This window comes from Phodopus roborovskii, unplaced genomic scaffold (assembly GCF_943737965.1).
Source record: "Phodopus roborovskii unplaced genomic scaffold, PHOROB, whole genome shotgun sequence".
NCBI lineage: Eukaryota > Metazoa > Chordata > Mammalia > Rodentia > Cricetidae > Phodopus > Phodopus roborovskii.
The window spans coordinates 4,486,980-4,504,243 of record NW_026126689.1 but is presented as its reverse complement, the minus strand read 5'-3'; the positions used below and the strand labels follow the sequence as shown (position 1 = coordinate 4,504,243).

The following is a 17,264-nucleotide window of genomic DNA, read 5'->3' as shown; positions in this document are numbered from 1 at the left end:
TTGACTAATTTTTCCTGCAGATGATGTAATTTTTTCTTTTCTATGAATGAGTAACATTTTATGGTGTATATACATCATGTTTCCTTTGTTCATCTATTGATGGTAACCTTGACTATTGTGAATGCTACCACAGTAAGCATTAGGTATTCCAGTACTTCAATTGTTTGTGGACTATGCTTAATCAGACACATTCATGTGAATAATATCACAGAATTTTATGGTCGGTCTATTTTTTTAATTGTTGAGCAATATCTGTATTGATTCCCATAGTGTCGTATTAATTTATACTTTCTTAACACTTAATGATTGCCCCTATAATCTTTACCATATTTAGAAAGATTTTTATTTGTTGATGGCATACAATCTGACCTAGGTAACACAGAATTCTAATGAATCTTTTATTTGTGACTAAGGATGCTGAGGTTTTCCTTGTATTTTTGGTCATTTGTACCTAACATCTTTTAAGAAATTCTCTTCAATATCCATACTTAATTTGGTTATTTGGGTTATAATTTGTATTTTTAGATTTATTTAATCAATTTTATATGTTAATTTTCTCTAAGATATGTAGCTTTATTTCCCTCATCCTGAAGGCTATCCTCTTTCAAGGATTTACTTTGTTGTACAGAAACTTTTAATTTCATGCAGTTTCATTTAGCTGTTCTTGCTGTTAATTCCTTGGTTATTTAATCTGATAATCACTGTAATCAAAATGTCAAAATACTACAGATAGTTCTTTTGTATGTTTATGTACTAAAGTACTTTCCCAATGCTTTCGTCTAGAAGTCTCAAATTCTTGAGTTAATGTGTTTGAACAATTTTGGATTTGCTTTTTGTCAAGGGTGAAAGTGCAGATCTATATTTATTCTTTTATTTGCGTATATCTTCTTCCTTTTTTGAGAACTGTGTGCATGAACATTCCTTCTGTATCACTCCTTCTCGACCCTTCCTCCCTCCGACTCCTAACACGACCCCACTATAACTTCCAAATCCACCATCTTTTTAAAATTATTGTTACATGTCTATTATACGTGTATGTGTGTTTGTATGTATGAAAACATGTATAAGCAAACTATCAAAGACATTGTTCATATGTACGTGTGTACTTGGCTGATCATTTAGAAAAAGAAAAATTAGGGAGAAGCTTGTCTTTGTAGGAAAGTGCTTATCCCTCTCTCCATAGCTATAGACTACGTGTAGTTCTTTATCCACTTATTGGACCACATGGAATTTCACCAATCTACGTTGGCATGTCAACTGATGTTGTCATAATGCTGATTTTTCTCAGGCAACCATGGGGTTGACAATACATGGGTGCATTTTCCATGCCATGCCTCAAGGACACTATCTAGCAGCAGATGTCTGAGCTTTGGGATTTTCTGATTTTTCTGTTCTTTTTAGGTATACTTTTCCCAGCACTATTTGTGGAGGAAGTTATTTTTTCTAAAGAGTATGTTTTGGGCACCTTTGTAATTATCAGGTAGATGAAGTTATGTGGGTTTATTTTTAAGATCTCTAGTCTATTAAATTGATGTACTTATCTAGGTTTTGTTGGTACCAGGGTGTTTTTGTTACGATGAGTGTGTATCATGACTTGGATGGGTACTATAATGTTGCCTGCATTTTACTTTCTACTCAGGATTACTTTGACCATTCAGGTTGGTATAGATTTTAGCTTTGTTTCATCTAGTTCTTTGAAGGATAGCATTAGAATTGTGGTGGAATTAAACTGGCTGTGCCAATCAACTTTGGTAATATACTTTTTCTTTAATTACTTTCTTTAATGTTCTGTCATTTTTCTTTAATTTACTTTTTAATGTTCTATCATTTTTATTATGGATGTCTTTATCCTTATGGATAGGTATCACTAGTTTTTGTCGATGTGATTGAATATGAGGGTTATATCCTGATTTCTCTCTCATCAGGTTTATTATTGCTCTATGAAATGGCTACTGGTATCTGATCATGCAACTTGGTGGTATTTATCATGTCCATGAAATTTCTGCTGCGGTCTTTCAGTGTTTGCTAGGGATAGGATAATGTCATCTGAAAAAAGCATTCATTTTACTCTTTACTTTTCTATTTCTATCCATTGAGCATATGGACAGCATTTGACTTAGTGAGTTTTCAAAAATGAAGGCATAAAGTTGGGAAACAGGTTGTAGGACATAGAAAGACATAAGGGAGAAATAGAGTTAAATGTGAGCATATTTCATTGAATAAATATATGAAATTCTCAAGGATAAGAAAAAGATTTATTTTCCTTTTAATTATTTTTGAGGTTATAGTATAATTACAATATTTCTCTTTTTCCTTTCTTCTTAATGATTATGGTCTCTTCTCTTATTTTATGTGGCTATTTGCATGCATATGTATATATCTGAGTGTAATCTGATAATTCTTTATAATGTTACTCTAGGGATGTTTTCAGGGCTTGCCATTTGGCACTGGGCAACCAATTACAGTGAGCCTCTCTCATTTCCAGCTTCCCTTGGGTGCTTGTAGTTCTTTGTGTAGGTTTGAGTCATCATGGTTTTCTTCCCATCCACTCTGGCACTTGTTCAGCTCACATTTGGGCAGTTATGTTGGTGAGACATTACTAGGAGGAAAAAAGTTTACACAACAAATTCCTTCCTCATCTGGCTCTTAGAGTCTTTCCTCCCCTCTTCAGCTGTGTTCCCTGAGCCTCGGGTCCAGGATCGTAGCTGCATCCACCGTGACTGGGCTACAAAACTCTGCATCCATTGTGGTTTGCTGAAGTGGTTACTATCTGTTGCAAAGAGAATTTTCCTTGATGAGAATTTAAGACTACGCTTAACTTTGGGCATAAGGAGAAAATTTATTCTTAAGCTGTTTACTCAACTTCAGCGGAACCAGAAACACTCCGTTCTTTAGCAACAAAATGGGAAGCACACTCAGCTTTTGGAATAAGGGGTTCAGACATCATTTCTACATTTATTTCTCAAGCAAACTTGAAGAAGTCAGTTCTCTTCAGAGAGGCAGGTACTTCCTATCTGAAAATGAGAGAACAGTATCTGCCAGCTGCTTCCTTCATGACATGGGAGCAAACACCATACAAGGGCAAGGCAACCAGATTGCTCTCGTACCAATCTAGAGCATGATTACCACGTTCAATCATATACTACTTGTTGCATAAATTCATAAACCTTAAACCCACACTGTAAAACTCACTTGATCATCTAGAAATACAGACGGATAGAATAAATACGAGATTCGTAAAAGATTATAATCTAGATGGTAAAACAGACACAGAGAAATTTACCAGGATTTCCAAACTTTAAATGCAACTATTTGACCTATTAAGCATTGAATGAGGACTAAGATGATATTTTAGAGAAAGACATGAAAGAAGTTGTATATTAGGATGAATGGAGTATAGACAGCTGGATTGATGAATCTCTCCTACCCACTTCACTCTAGAGAATGAGGTAATAATTACAGTCTACAGTAGTCTTTTTAGCCTGTGATTCCTGATAGCTTGAGGAAAGCTGATCTCAGGTGATAAATAGCACAAAATATTAGATGGTTAGACTTCAAGCTTTAGCTATAGAACACTGATGTCTCAAGCCCTTCAATATTGCTTTACGGACAGAGTCATAGTGAGAACAATCACTGTCAACATCCCTCTGGCTAAGATGAGCTTTTCATATGTATTGAGGATAAGCCCCTTGCTTGCAGGCTACCTTGCTAGTATACACTAGAATGTAGAAATGCTAGAGCAAATATAGGAATTTTCCCTACAAAGCAGTAATCCTATAAATATGGCATGCAAAAAAGTAAAACAGCAACACATTAACTACATTACAGGAAAATGTCTTACCATCCAAGCTAAACATCATATCATAATACTCTGTCAGCTGGCTCTGAACACAAGATGCGTCCCTGTGTTAGACATGGTACAGGTGGGTGGGTGGGGAGGTCATGGTTAAAGTAGGGCTCTGAGACACAATGCCAGGTAAAGATAAAATTGGTGTTCACGCTCTGCCAAGGTCAAGAAAATGGCAGGTGGAGCCAGATGTTTAACTTGTCTCCTAGGGACTTCAGGAAAGCTTGGCAATAGCCTATTTCATGTCACCTGCAGCAAGTTTGATACTTCACAAGAGTTTCCATATCTGTTTTGAGCCTTGAGACCATATGCCAATTTTAGATAGTTTAGATAGTTACTTTTGGAAAAAAAAAAAAAAGAAAAGAATCCATTTGAGTCAATGTAACTTCCTTATTATTTAGAGAGAATTCCTTTCTTCATTCTTCATCACACAACAGTTTTTAAAAGGAAAGCAAGGCTCCATACATAAGAAATATAGTGCAGTACTGTTGTGTGATATGTCTGGAAAACCTGTGAGATAGTGTAAAAATAGAACTGTTCTCCACTGAGGCCTGACCCCATGAGTCGCTTATTGACATTCAGAGTACAAAAGTAAGAGCTCCGAGTACCGATTCTGTTGAGTCTCTGAGCCAGTCATGCCAGGGACATGCACAGAAGGTCTTTACCAGGCCTCACAAGGGTTTTACCCCAGTACATCCTGATATCCATTTCCTTCACCATTCTCCACGCTTGGTTTGTCAAAACCAATCCCAAGATCCTAATCTCAGACATTGCCACTCTAACCACAAACTCTAGAACATTTACTTTCTACAATTTGGAGAATTTCACAAAAAAAAAAAAAATGCTCTTTTTAGTCCCTCAACAACACTGACATCACACTAACTAGAAAGTAAATAGAACCTATAACAGGGTTCCTCAAGTTATATGCTATTAAATATGACCTCACGTAACACTTTTTATTACATTCCTTCTTAACAATAAATTTCAGGTTGGGACTTAGTGGTTTTCCGAGAACTCATTCATGAATCTTCTACAGGAAAGTTTCCTATGAACAGAAATAAGACAGACCATCAGTCAAGGTCTTTCTATGGTCTAATCTGAAACATGGACTCCTGACTCAAACTGCCTGCTTCTAGAAGATCTTTAATGCAGATTGCTAATACAACCATGAAGATGCTGAATCTGGATCCACAAAAATCATGAACAGTGAGAGTCAAAGGTCAGGACAGAGAGGGATGGAGAATGTGGTATTGGCCTATCTCTGGAACACATTGACAAAGCTCCCACTCAAACTTCATCCCTCATACTTAAATAACTTGGTGTGTATGAGGCATGTTAGCAAGGAGAGTCAGTCCACAGTAGAATGCATGTCTATTTCTCCCATCATCATGGTGCTTAAGGCTCTAATTCTGATTACCAAAACTCTTGGATACAGCCTTTCTATATGATGGTTTACACTAGAGATAAGAATCACAGCTTACAGATATTAGATCCAGATACAATGTTTTTCTTCTCATGGGACTCTAGGTCCCTGAATACCCACCTAATGACCAGTACCAAGTCTTCCTGAAAGAAAATGAAATCTTTTCTATGAAGTCTGGGTATGGTGAAAGACAACGTCCATTCTCTACCACCCCACATCATTATATCAGCCTGGGAAGGCCCAGCCACATAGACAGCCTATAGTTCTATTGTTTTGGTACCCTATCCTCATTTCAAGAATCAGCTGCACTCCTTACCTACACCAAGAAGAAAAGTTTCCTTATCTCATGTTCCTCACTCAACCACAGAGTGGACAAACAGAGCAGAGATGATGTAAGACTTGGGAAAGGGAAATCCACAGGTGTGCTTGTGTAGGAGCAGCTGGGGCCCTCCCCTCAGTGCGTGCTTCTACCCCCAGCAGGATATAAATGCAGCCTCTGCCCAAGTACTTACTGTGTTCTGCCACCATGAGTAAACTCCTGTTCCTTGCCCTTGTGGCAGCTGCTACTGAGTTTCATGCTTTTACCCAGGTCCTGGTCTTCTTTCCCCTAGAGGCCGTGAACACATCCACCAAAGCTGCTCTTTTATTCTAACTATACTCCACTGTCCCATACCCTCCTAAAGCAACTCTGTCCCAACATTTTCTAGGTTCTGTACACGCTTGACCTTTCCTACCCTTTCTACTGTTGTTTATTATGGGATCAAAGACTCTAGAAATGGAAGGCATAAGGAGGTTCCATGAAATGAACTAGGAGGCCTCCTGCTTTTGCATGACAGTTTTGCAATATCTCAGCCATGACTATCATATATGAAAACTTCCAATGCCAAAGTTGAAAACCTCCTTACACTGGAAACGAATGTCTTCAAATACTGACCTTTCTTGTCTGGAACACTCATTTTGTATTAAAAGACATTTCTCATACATACATACATACATACATACATACATACATACATACATCTAAGAACCTAAGCCGCCTGGGCCTACTATTAACCTTTCTGCATTCAGTTATTGTACTCAGTAAGGGTTCCCAATTAGCTTAAGTTTGACATAGGACTGAGGGCTCCACTTTCCAGCACCCTGATGAGTTGTCTTCTCTCTTCTCTTTACTAAAGTTGCTTTCCCTATTGATGATGATAAGATAGTTGGAGGATACATCTGCGAGGAAAATTCTGTCCCCTACCAGGTGTCTCTGAACTTTGGCTACCACTTCTGTGGAGGCTCCCTCATCAATGACCAATGGGTAGTGTCTGCAGCTCACTGCTACAAGAAGTAAGTGATGGGCCCTGTATTTACAGAACACACACTTGATGTTTCCAAGGGGATGGGATTAGATCAGGCACCAGTTTTATTAGGTGAATTGGAAGAGTCAGAGAAGAGAGATGGTAGACTGCAACTTCTGTCAAGAGTTTGGAGAGAGTAAGGATACAGAATAGGAAGCCTTTCAAACCCCTGGAACATCCAAAGTCAATCAGGGATATTGATAACAAACACAAGGAAGCTTGACTACAGGTTTAAGGAATCGAAATGAAGTGCCACAAAAACTTTCACAAATAGTTATGCTGGGTCCTTTAACAGAGAGATAAATGAAGTGATCTTAGTGATTGTGTGTAAGTGTGTGTAAGATTTTTAAAATGTCCTGTCTCAACTCTTTTCTCTCTATGGAGTAAACTGAGTGTTGGTTTCTATACTAGAGGGTGTGTCACTTGAAAATACATCTGAATCATCAGATTGTAATTAAGAAAGAAATTCGGAAAGTCAAATTCACAGCAAGTTGTGAATGCCATAGTTCCATGGACTAAGTATTCTTGTTTGCTTGCTTGTTTGTTTGTTTGTTTTCATTGAGATGGGTTTTTCATTTTAACCTTGACTATTCCAGAACAAACTCTATAGAACTTGATACCCTTGTCTCAGAGATCTTCCTGTCTCTGCCTCCTGAGTGTTGGGATTAAAGGCATGTGTAACCACTTCCCAGCTTTAGTCCAGTTTATTCTTATCCCAAATAGGATTAGCAGAGGGTTTAATGTAGTTCATACTTTGCAAGTCCCAGAGGAACAGAAGCAGTAGGTTGATGAGCAGTCTCCAATGCAGTCCCTCTCTTCAGTTATGTTATCTGTCTGTGAAGTAGAAAGGAATTGGAATTCACAGTGGTAATTTAATACAACACCTCTGCTACTTCTGTGATGTTAAACCAGGCCTCCTCCCCATTCCAGACTTACTCAACCAAAAGAGATCTGCAATGTCTAGGGCAATGGAGAGGAAGTTTCTACCATGTCTTTTCTTCCCGACAGCCACATCCAAGTGAGAGTTGGGGAACAAAACTTCAAAGTCCTTGAGGGCAATGAACAGTTTGTCAGCACTGCCAAGATCATCAGGCACCCCAGCTTTAGTTCGAGGATCCTTGACAATGACATCATGCTGATCAAGCTTGCTTCCCTTTTGACCATCAATAGCCAAGTGGCCACTGTAGCTCTACCCACCTCCTGTGCACCTGCTGGCACTCAGTGCTTCATCTCTGGTTGGGGCGATACATTGAGCTTTGGTGGTAAGACACTTAATGTAATTTATCCACATCTTTTGAGAACTAAGCCAGATTCTAAATATAAACCATTGGCTTCTAGGGTATAAATGTTCTACAAGTACCCAATACACACAGGTTCTAAGGTAGGCACAAGAGGTAGTTGTACAAAGAATGATCTGTTTCCCAGAATGTACACAGGACTAATACAGAATGTGCTATTATTACTTCCAAGAAGGACATGAATAATGAATATTATGGGATCTAATTTTCTTGAAAAACCTTCATTCTCTTATCTATCAATATTGTACTTGAAGTACTAGCTAGAACAGTAAGACAATCAAAGGAAATCTAGGGGGTATGACTAGGAAAAGAAGTCAATCAATTTACAGATAATATCATAGTTTACATAAATGACCTGGAAAAAATCTAACACAGAACTTCTACAACTGATAAACTCTTTCAGTAATGTGTCAGAATATAAGATTAAGAAAAAAAAGTAGCCCTCCTGTCTATAGATGATAAATGGGCTGAGAAAGAAATCAGAGAAACATCACCCTTCATAATAGCCACAAACAACATAAAGTATCTTGGGGTAACTCTAACCAAACAAAATAAATACCAGTATGACAATAACTATAAGTCTTTAATGAAAGCAATTAATGAAGATATCAGAAAATGGAAAGATCTCTCATGCTCTTGGATAGGTAGAATCAACACAGTAAAAATGGCAATCTGACAAAAAGCAATCTACAGATTCAATGCAATCCTCATCAAAATACTGTGACAATTCTTCACAGATCTTGAAAGAAAAATACTCAACTTTATATGGAAACCCAATTGACCCAGGATAGCCAAAACAACCCTGTACAATAAAGGAACTCCAGAGGTATCGCCATCCCTGACTTCAAGCTCTACTATAGAGTTATAGTCCTGAAAACAGCTTGGTATTGGCAGAAAAAAAGACAGGTGGACCAATGAAATCAAATCATAGACCTCGATATAAACCCACACACCTATGAACACCTGATTTTTTACAAAAATCTAAAATTATACACTGGTAGAAAAAGAAAGCATCTCCAACAATGGTGCTGGCATAACTGGATGCTGACATGTAGAAGACTGCAGATAGATCCATATCTATGACTATGCACAAAACTTAAGTCCAAATGGATCACAGACCTCAACATAAATCCAGCCACACTGAACCTATTAGACGATAGAGTGGAAGGTGCCCTTGAACATATTGGCATAGGAGACCATATCCTGAACATCTTTTATCTGGAAAATCTTAAAGAAAAACACGGAATTCCCCATCCCCAGGGTAACTCTAGTGGCACTGAGGTATTCAGTGGAAAGTTTCAGGGTTCACAGAGTGGACACCACTGTGACATTGACCCCTATTTTGTCTGAATTACATTTCCTTCTTCCCCTTTCCTCAAAGTGAACAACCCAGACCTGCTCCAATGCCTGGATGCCCCATTGCTGTCCCAGGCTGACTGTGAAGCCTCCTATCCGGGAAGAATCACCACGAACATGGTCTGTGCTGGCTTCCTGGAGGAAGGCAAGGATTCCTGCCAGGTGAATGGCTCCTTTTGCTGTAAATACCGTATTTAATTAGAAGTGGGAGTGGGATGCCCGTGTGTATTTATGGATGAGGAAGTTTTGTGTAGAGGTTCCATGGGGATGTGAAAAAGAATATTCTGGATGTCATTTCAATGCCTTTGTGAAAACAGAGGATGGGATAACAAGTCGAGACACAGGGAGGCTAGAATAGCATATTCAGTCCAGAGTAAATGTGGTCCTTTTTCTACATGCCCCTTCCTTAAACACTGTATTCCTCCATCCCAGGGTGACTCTGGTGGCCCTGTGGTCTGCAATGGAGAGCTCCAGGGCATCGTCTCCTGGGGTTATGGCTGTGCTCTGAAGGGCAAACCTGGTGTGTACACCAGGTCTGCAACTATGTTGACTGGATTCATAACACCATTGCTGCCAACTAAGAATCCTTAATCCCTCTGAAATCATTATGTCAATAAAGTGAATTCCTTACTTTCTGTGTCTTGGTCTGATCCCTTCTTTCCTCTTGTCTGTGAGAAATACACATCCAACTGAGGTCATCTTTCTCTGCCCTTGAGATGTAGAGAGCATCTTAGACCTCCAGACAGGTTTCATTGAATAGCAAGTACTCAGTAGTTGAAAAGAATAAAAAACAGTTCTAAATTAAGTAGTAGTAGAAACAGGTTTTCCATTTCTTTTAGAAAATCACATATCAGAAAGTAGATGTTAAAAAAAATATTTCTACTTTTACGTTTCTGTGTGATTTTTAAGTACTTCATGAACACATTCATAGATAAGAAATAAATGTCATGTATTTTTATGGGAATTTTTCTATTTGGTTGCGATGAATCTTGAAGGTATTAACATTCATTCACCATCATGTATGTTAAGACTCTTGCCCGTACTGATTGTTGTGAGAACCACTTGTCCTAGAAAGCATATCTAGGACTGGTTCAAATCCCCGCAGGAACAGCTCCCATTACATCTCTTCCTTACATGAGTACAGCATTTCTTTCCATTTCTTTCCATTTTTTTCCATTTTTTCATGATGCCACAATATGTATGCACCAGTCTGAGAACGACATAGACTGTCCCTTATAGAGTGATTATTACACACATCATCTGTGTAGATGCCGTGAAACAGCAGGGCCAAGAGTCTGAACTCACGGAAGACACACCCAAGTGTAAGACTTGTTTCTGTTTCCTCATCAGTAGATGTAACCTTGAACGAGCTCAATCATTTCTCCACATGCTACATTACAACCTATAAAATGATGAATTTTTTTCTTCTTGACACAACTTACTACTCTGAATCTCAGGTTGCCATCCAACTTCAGTGGTCCTCCTGCCCACTTCTCCACGTGCTGAGATATGAACCTCCATATCTGAGTTTGACGTATAATTATACTAACTTATATTTATTTTCTCACAGGAATGAGAAAAGTATTGAAATTTGAGGTCAGAGGTTAGTTTTAAAATATGGGATCACTAAAGAGGTTGGGTAGATTTCCCCTGAGTCACCTTCCCATTCATTTCTGATGGATATTTTCTCTCTTCACATCCTCCTTTGACCTCCTCATGCTTTTAAAAAAAAAAGCGTTTTTAATTTAAAGAGTCTTTCATGACTTTGTATTCCCTTTCCACCTCCAGCCTCTCACAGATACCCTCCCTCAAGCCTGTCCTCTAGGTGTCCTCTACTCTCAAATTACAGCCTCTTTTTTATTGTAGTTATTACATTGTGGGTGGGGTGTGCACGTGTGCGTGCAAAGAGATTTTAAACAGCAATGTCTTATAAAAGTGATGTGATCCTAGGCTTCATGTCTGGGTAGGACCATAGCTCTGTCTGCTGTGATCTTGCATAGAAACTTCTGGTATCATGAAAGCTAGTCCTCAGACAGAAGGCACCCAGGACAGTTCAGCTCAAAAGCCTCTGGGCCCTGTGTCTGAAATCATAGTGCCTTAAACAAAGGGACTTAAATTCCAACTCTAGGGGCAACCATAGGCAATAAGCAATAGCCTGTAATATTTCAGGAGTCTCTTGGACATCTCCAATGAACAACTCATAAGGGAACGTTCTCTCCTCTCTCTCTCTCTCTCTCTCTCTCTCTCTCTCTCTCTCTCTCTCTGTCTCTCTCATGTGTGTGTATGTATGTATGTGTACACCCCACTACATACATCCTTACACGTGTTATCGGCTTTTAAGGTTTATTGTTATCATTATCATGTTTTCAGATACCATTGCTTTTATTTTACCCTCCTGCCTCCTTCTGTGTTTATTTCCCTTGCCAGTCTCTTGCCTGTTACTTCTTCCATTTCCCGAATCAGACCTCTTCCTACTCTGCTTTCCTTCACTACTGCTCTCCCATATCCCTACCCTGGCAATGGCCCCTTCTGCTTTCCTAGCTGTTTTTCATTTCCATCTTATTCCAGGGTATGTACTCACATCTCAATAAGTGGAGCCAGGAGCCTCCAATGAGAGGAATATGTGTCGTCTGGAGTCTGGGTGACCTCACTCCATATGTTCTGTCCTTGTGTTTGATTCATTTACCTGTAAAGTAATTTTTCTTTATGGGTAAATAGTGTTCCATAGTGTACATGGCCCACACTGCCACTATCTGCCCACCAGGTTGAAGGGAGTTTAGGCTGTTTACATTTTTAGCTATGATGCCAAACCTGGCAGCAGCCAACAGCTCATGAATTGGACTACAAAACCTGCTCAACAAGAGGGAAGGTATCACCTTGTTTCATACTCTAACTCCAAAGACCCAAGAATAACCTTTCTATATGACGCATTGTTGTAGGGATAAGAACCATGAGTGCATTGTCATTAGGTCTAGATACAATTATTTTCTTCTCACATGTCTCTAGGCTCCTGAATATCTACCTGCTTACTAATACCAAGTCTTCTTTAAAATGAGTGAAAAGGATTCCATTCTACGAAATCAGGGTGTATCTAGGAGCAGGACCATTCTGTACTACATAACCTCTTTATGCCACCCTCAGAAGGGCAAGCTTCAGAGAAAGTCTATGTTTCTACTGTTTCTGCAACCCAGCCTCTTCAAGAATCACCCGCTCTCCTTCAGTACACCAAGAAGAAAAATTTCCTCATGCATGTCCTCACCCACCCACAGAGTAGAAAAGGGGCAAATGTAATGTAAGGCCTGGGAAGGGCAAATGCACAGGTGTGCTTGTGTAGGTGCAGTGGTGCCTTCCCTCTGTACGCGCTTCTCCCTCCAGTGGGAATAAAGGCAGGCTCTGCCCCACGAGTGCAGCCCTGTTCCTGGGCCTCGTGGGAGCTGCTCCTGAGTCCTGTGTCTTAATCCCAGTCCCATGCTTCTTTCTCCTAGAGGCCATGAACCCTTCCACCAAAGCTGGCTTTTAATTCTATCTGTGCTCTAATGCCATCTTTTTCTTCCAGCAGTTAGTTCTGCTTTTAAACTTTCTGGTTTCTGTGTAAGCTTCTCCTTTCCTACCCCATCTGCTGCCATTTGTTATGCAATCAGAGAGGGTAGAAATGGACGGCATCTGGAGATTCTGTGAATTGAACCGTGTGGCCTCTAGCTTTCGCCCAAAAGCTTAGGGCTATCTCAGCAATGGCTGTTTTTAGAGATGGATACTCCCAATTTGAAAGTTGAATATCTCAATATACTGGAGATTGACGTATTAAAATTCTGGGGTTTTTTTTGTTTGTTTGTTTGTTTGTTTTTGTTTTTTTGCCTGTGATAGTCCCTTTGTATTAGGAAGGAAGTGTGTGTGTGTGTGTGTGTGTGTGTGTGTGTGTGTGTGTGTGTGTGTGTAGGGGGGTGTATACAAATTAACTTTAAGACTTATAAACATGCAATTAAGGTAACATTCTCTACCTCAGTCCCATATAGGGCCTGCTTTCTACTTGGCCTGCCCCTGTCACCTGGCAGAATGCACTCAGGCAGTACTCTGGTCAGCCTAGATTCCACTAGTCTGCAGGCAGGGGTTAAGGACCCCTTTAAAGACAGACCCCGCCTACTTACTTTCTCTTTGCTCTTTATTTTCTTTACTGTTTGTGCTTTCTCTCTCTCTCTCCCTCCCTCTTTCCCTCTCTCTCTCCTCTTTTCTTCTGTTCCCAGTGCCTCTATGTCTCTTTCGTCGCCTCTCACTCCCCTTTCTAAAGAAACTGCTTGTTAAAGCTCTGTTTGCCTGGCGTGGTATTCCCTCCTCCTCGGTCACCCTCCCCTGCTATGGGATGGGCTATGCTCTCCCACGTGGTCCCTTACCTTGGAACCCCCACGAGGGACACGCACCCCCTCACCTCCTTCTCCAGCTTTATCTTATCATTAAAACAAAAGGACAACAGATAGTGTTTGAGGTTTAAACATTTAGTATTTTGTGCTCCCACTTATCACTTGAGATCAGCTTTCTCCAAGCTATCAGGAAACATATGTTAAGACAACTGTAGATCATAACCATCAACTCATATTCTGGACTGAGATGAGTAATGTAGATTAACCAAACCAGCTATTCACACTCCATTTGAAAGTCTGTGCTATTCCTTGTTGGGACCCATAAAGAAAGCTCTACTTCACCTCTCCTCAAGGTCAGAAAGTTCAGAACTGTCCTTAGTAAGTCAAAAGACCTAATGGTCTAAGGCTTGGCTACTTTGGATATTTCAGCCTTGGTAGCAGATGTCTTATCTAAATAACAACCTACTTGGGCTCAGGTGTGTTTAATCTTGACCTTGAAGGCCAGATATCAGCTGTGGTTACCAAATGCTTGGAGGATTAAGAGAAGAAAGTCTGTTTGTTCTTCACATGATAATAGAAGTCTTCTGCCATGTCCCCCTTTTGGTTGGGATACTTATGAACGTTGCAGAATAAACTTGGAGCATCAATATTCACTGGATTGCCCTTCTGACTCTATCCTGTGTCTCTGTAGCATCTTTACCTGCCCTTTCTCAATCCATACCCCTCATCTCTGATACAAATCAGGCGAGTCAGTTGAAACCTCCTGAAGGCCCACAAAGACAGGTTCCGACAATTGCTATACTATTCATCCTAATATATTCTTTGTATTTTTGTATCTCCTAGTCCCAACTCAATGTTTGATGTGTCAAATAATTACATTTTAATTTTTAAGACAGTGGGTATTTTCCTGTGTTTGTATTTTATGCCATATATTATACTCTTCTATGGACCTTGTATTTATTCTATCATTCTGCATTTCATAACTGACAAAGCGGTCTTTGCAGAATGAGATTAAGGTTTTTAAGTTTATGCATCATTTAGTGTAAAGGTCAAGCATGGTAGTCAGGGTCTAGACAGAAATGTTCTGACAAGAGCGTTCTGCTTGCCTCACTCATCCCATGAAAGGGGCAGATGACAGACACCGCTCTCTCATTTTCTGACATGAAGAATGTACGTCTTTGATGAGAACTGACTCCTTCATACCTGAACCCATTCCTGTGAAAACTGAGTTTGGTTCCTATGATTCTGTTGCTACAGAGTGGTATGTTTTGGAAGTCTAGTTCCATCCATTTGCCTGCAAATTTCATGATGCCATTGTATTTACAACTGAGTAATAGTCCATTGTGTAATGTACCACATTTCTTTATCCATTCTTCTGTTGAGGGGCATCTAGGTTGTTTCCAGGTTGCGAGTATTACTAATAATACTGCTATGAATATTATTGAGCAAGTGTCCTTGTTGTATGATTGAGCATCCTTTGCATATATGCCCAAGATGGTATTGCTGGATCTTGAGTGAGATTGATTCCCAACTTTTTCAGAAAACACCAATACTGATTTCCAAAATGGCCGTACAAGTCTGCACTCGCACCAGCAGTGAAGGAGCGTTCTGCTGACTCCACGTCCTCTCCAGCATAAGTTGTGTCCTCAGTATTTTTGATGTTGGACATTCTAACACATGTAAGATGATATCTCAGAGTCATTTTGTTTTGCATTTCCCTGGTGATTAAGGATGTTGAGCAGCTCCTTAAATGTTTTTTGGCCATTTGAGATTTGTCTGGTCAGAATTTTCTGGTTATTTCTTTCTGTACCCCATTTTTTAATTGAAGTATTTTCTATTTTGTTGCCTAGTTTATTGAGTTATTTATATATTTTTGAGAACAGTCTTCTCTCAGATGTGGAATTGTTGAAGACTTTTTTCCCATTCTGGAGGTGTTTGGTTGTCTTATTTACCATATCTTTTGTCTTACAGAAGCATTTCCATTTAGGAGGTCCCATCTATTTATTGTTGCTCTCAGTGTCTGTGGCACTGATGTTATGTTTAAGAAGTGGTCTCTTGTGCCAATGCATTCAAAGCTACTCCTCTCTTTCTTTCTCTTAGGTTCAGTGTAACTGTATTTATGTTGAGGTACTTGATCTACTTGAACTTGAGTTTTGTACATGTTGAGAGTCATGGATTTATTTTCAGTCTTGTACATGTTGATATCCAGTTACACCAGCACAATTTGTTGAAGATACTTTCTTTTTTTTTTTTTTAATTGAACAATTTTGGCTTCTTCTACAAAAAAAGAGTTGTCCTGGGTGTGTTGATTTTCAGAGTCTTCAGTCCAATTACATTGGTCAATGTGTCTGTTATTATGCAAATGCCAAGCTGTTTTCATTACTGCAGCTCTATAGTAGAGTTTGAAGTCAGGGATGGTGATGCCTCTTGAGCTTCCTTTTTTGTACAGGATTATTTTCACTATTTTTTTAATAAGAAGTTGTATATGTGCTTTCAAGGTCTGGGAAGAATTATGTTGGGATTTTGATGGGAATTGAATAGAATAAGTAGATTGCTTTTGGTAAGATTGCCATTTTTATTATGTTGATCCTACCTATCCAAGAACATGGGAGATCTTTCCATTTTCTGATGTCTTCTTCAATTTCTTTCTTTAGAGACTTAAAATTCTTGTCATAGAGCTCTGTCACTTGTTTGGTTAGAGTTACCCCAACATATTTTATATCTGTGGCTATTGTAAATGGCAACAAAAAAGAACATATGGAGTGAGTTCACCCAGACTCCAGATGACACATATTCCTCTCATTGGAGGCTCCTGGCTCCACTTATTGAGATGTGAGTACATACCCTGGAATAAGATGGAAATGAAAAACAGCTAGGAAAGCAGAAGGGGCCATTGCCAGGGTAGGGATATGGGAGAGCAGTAGTGAAGGAAGGCAGAGTAGGAAGAGGTCTGATTCAGGAAATGGAAGAAGTAACAGGCAAGAGACTGGCAAGGGAAATAAACACAGAAGGAGGCAGGAGGGTAAAATAAAAGCAATGGTATCTGAAAATATGATAATGATAACAATAAACCTTAAAAGCTGATAATACGTGTATGTAGTGGGGTGTACACATACATACATACATACATGAGAGAGACACAGAGAGAGAGAGAGAGAGAGAGAGAGAGAGGAACACACATATAATTTATTTGTCTAGTAATACTCCCTACAGTCAAACCATCTAACAAAAACCCAATACCCTGCATTTGAAAATATCCTTTTTGAGTTGTCCTCTGGGGTTGTCCAACAGACTGCTGAAGTATTACAGGCTATTGCTTATTGCCTATAGTTGTCCCCATGGGTAGAAGGTAAGTCCCTTTGTTGAAGACACAATTATTTCAGACACAGGGCCAGAGACTTTTAAGCTGAACTGAGCTTCTGTCTGAGGACTAGTTTTCATGATACCAGAAGTTTCTATGCAAGACCACAGAGAATGGAGCAACAGTCCTATGCTGTCATGAAGCCTATGGTCACCTCACGTTTATAAGACATTGTCAGTTAAAAATCTGACAGCTGGGGAATCAGCATAGGCTCTAACCAGGTTCCCTGAATGTGGGTGACAGTTAAGAGGCCTGGGCAGTCTATGGGGCCTCTGAGGGCA

The 17,264-nt window shown here is 39.5% G+C and overlaps 1 pseudogene and 1 gene segment (V, D, J or C); both read left to right on the top strand.

Annotated features, from left to right (window-relative positions):
* The window catches only part of LOC127214216 (T-cell receptor beta-1 chain C region-like), a 123,792-nt gene that overhangs the window by 46,265 nt on the left and 60,263 nt on the right, over window positions 1-17,264 (top strand).
* LOC127214219 (anionic trypsin-2-like) lies at window positions 5,797-9,848 on the top strand (annotated as a pseudogene).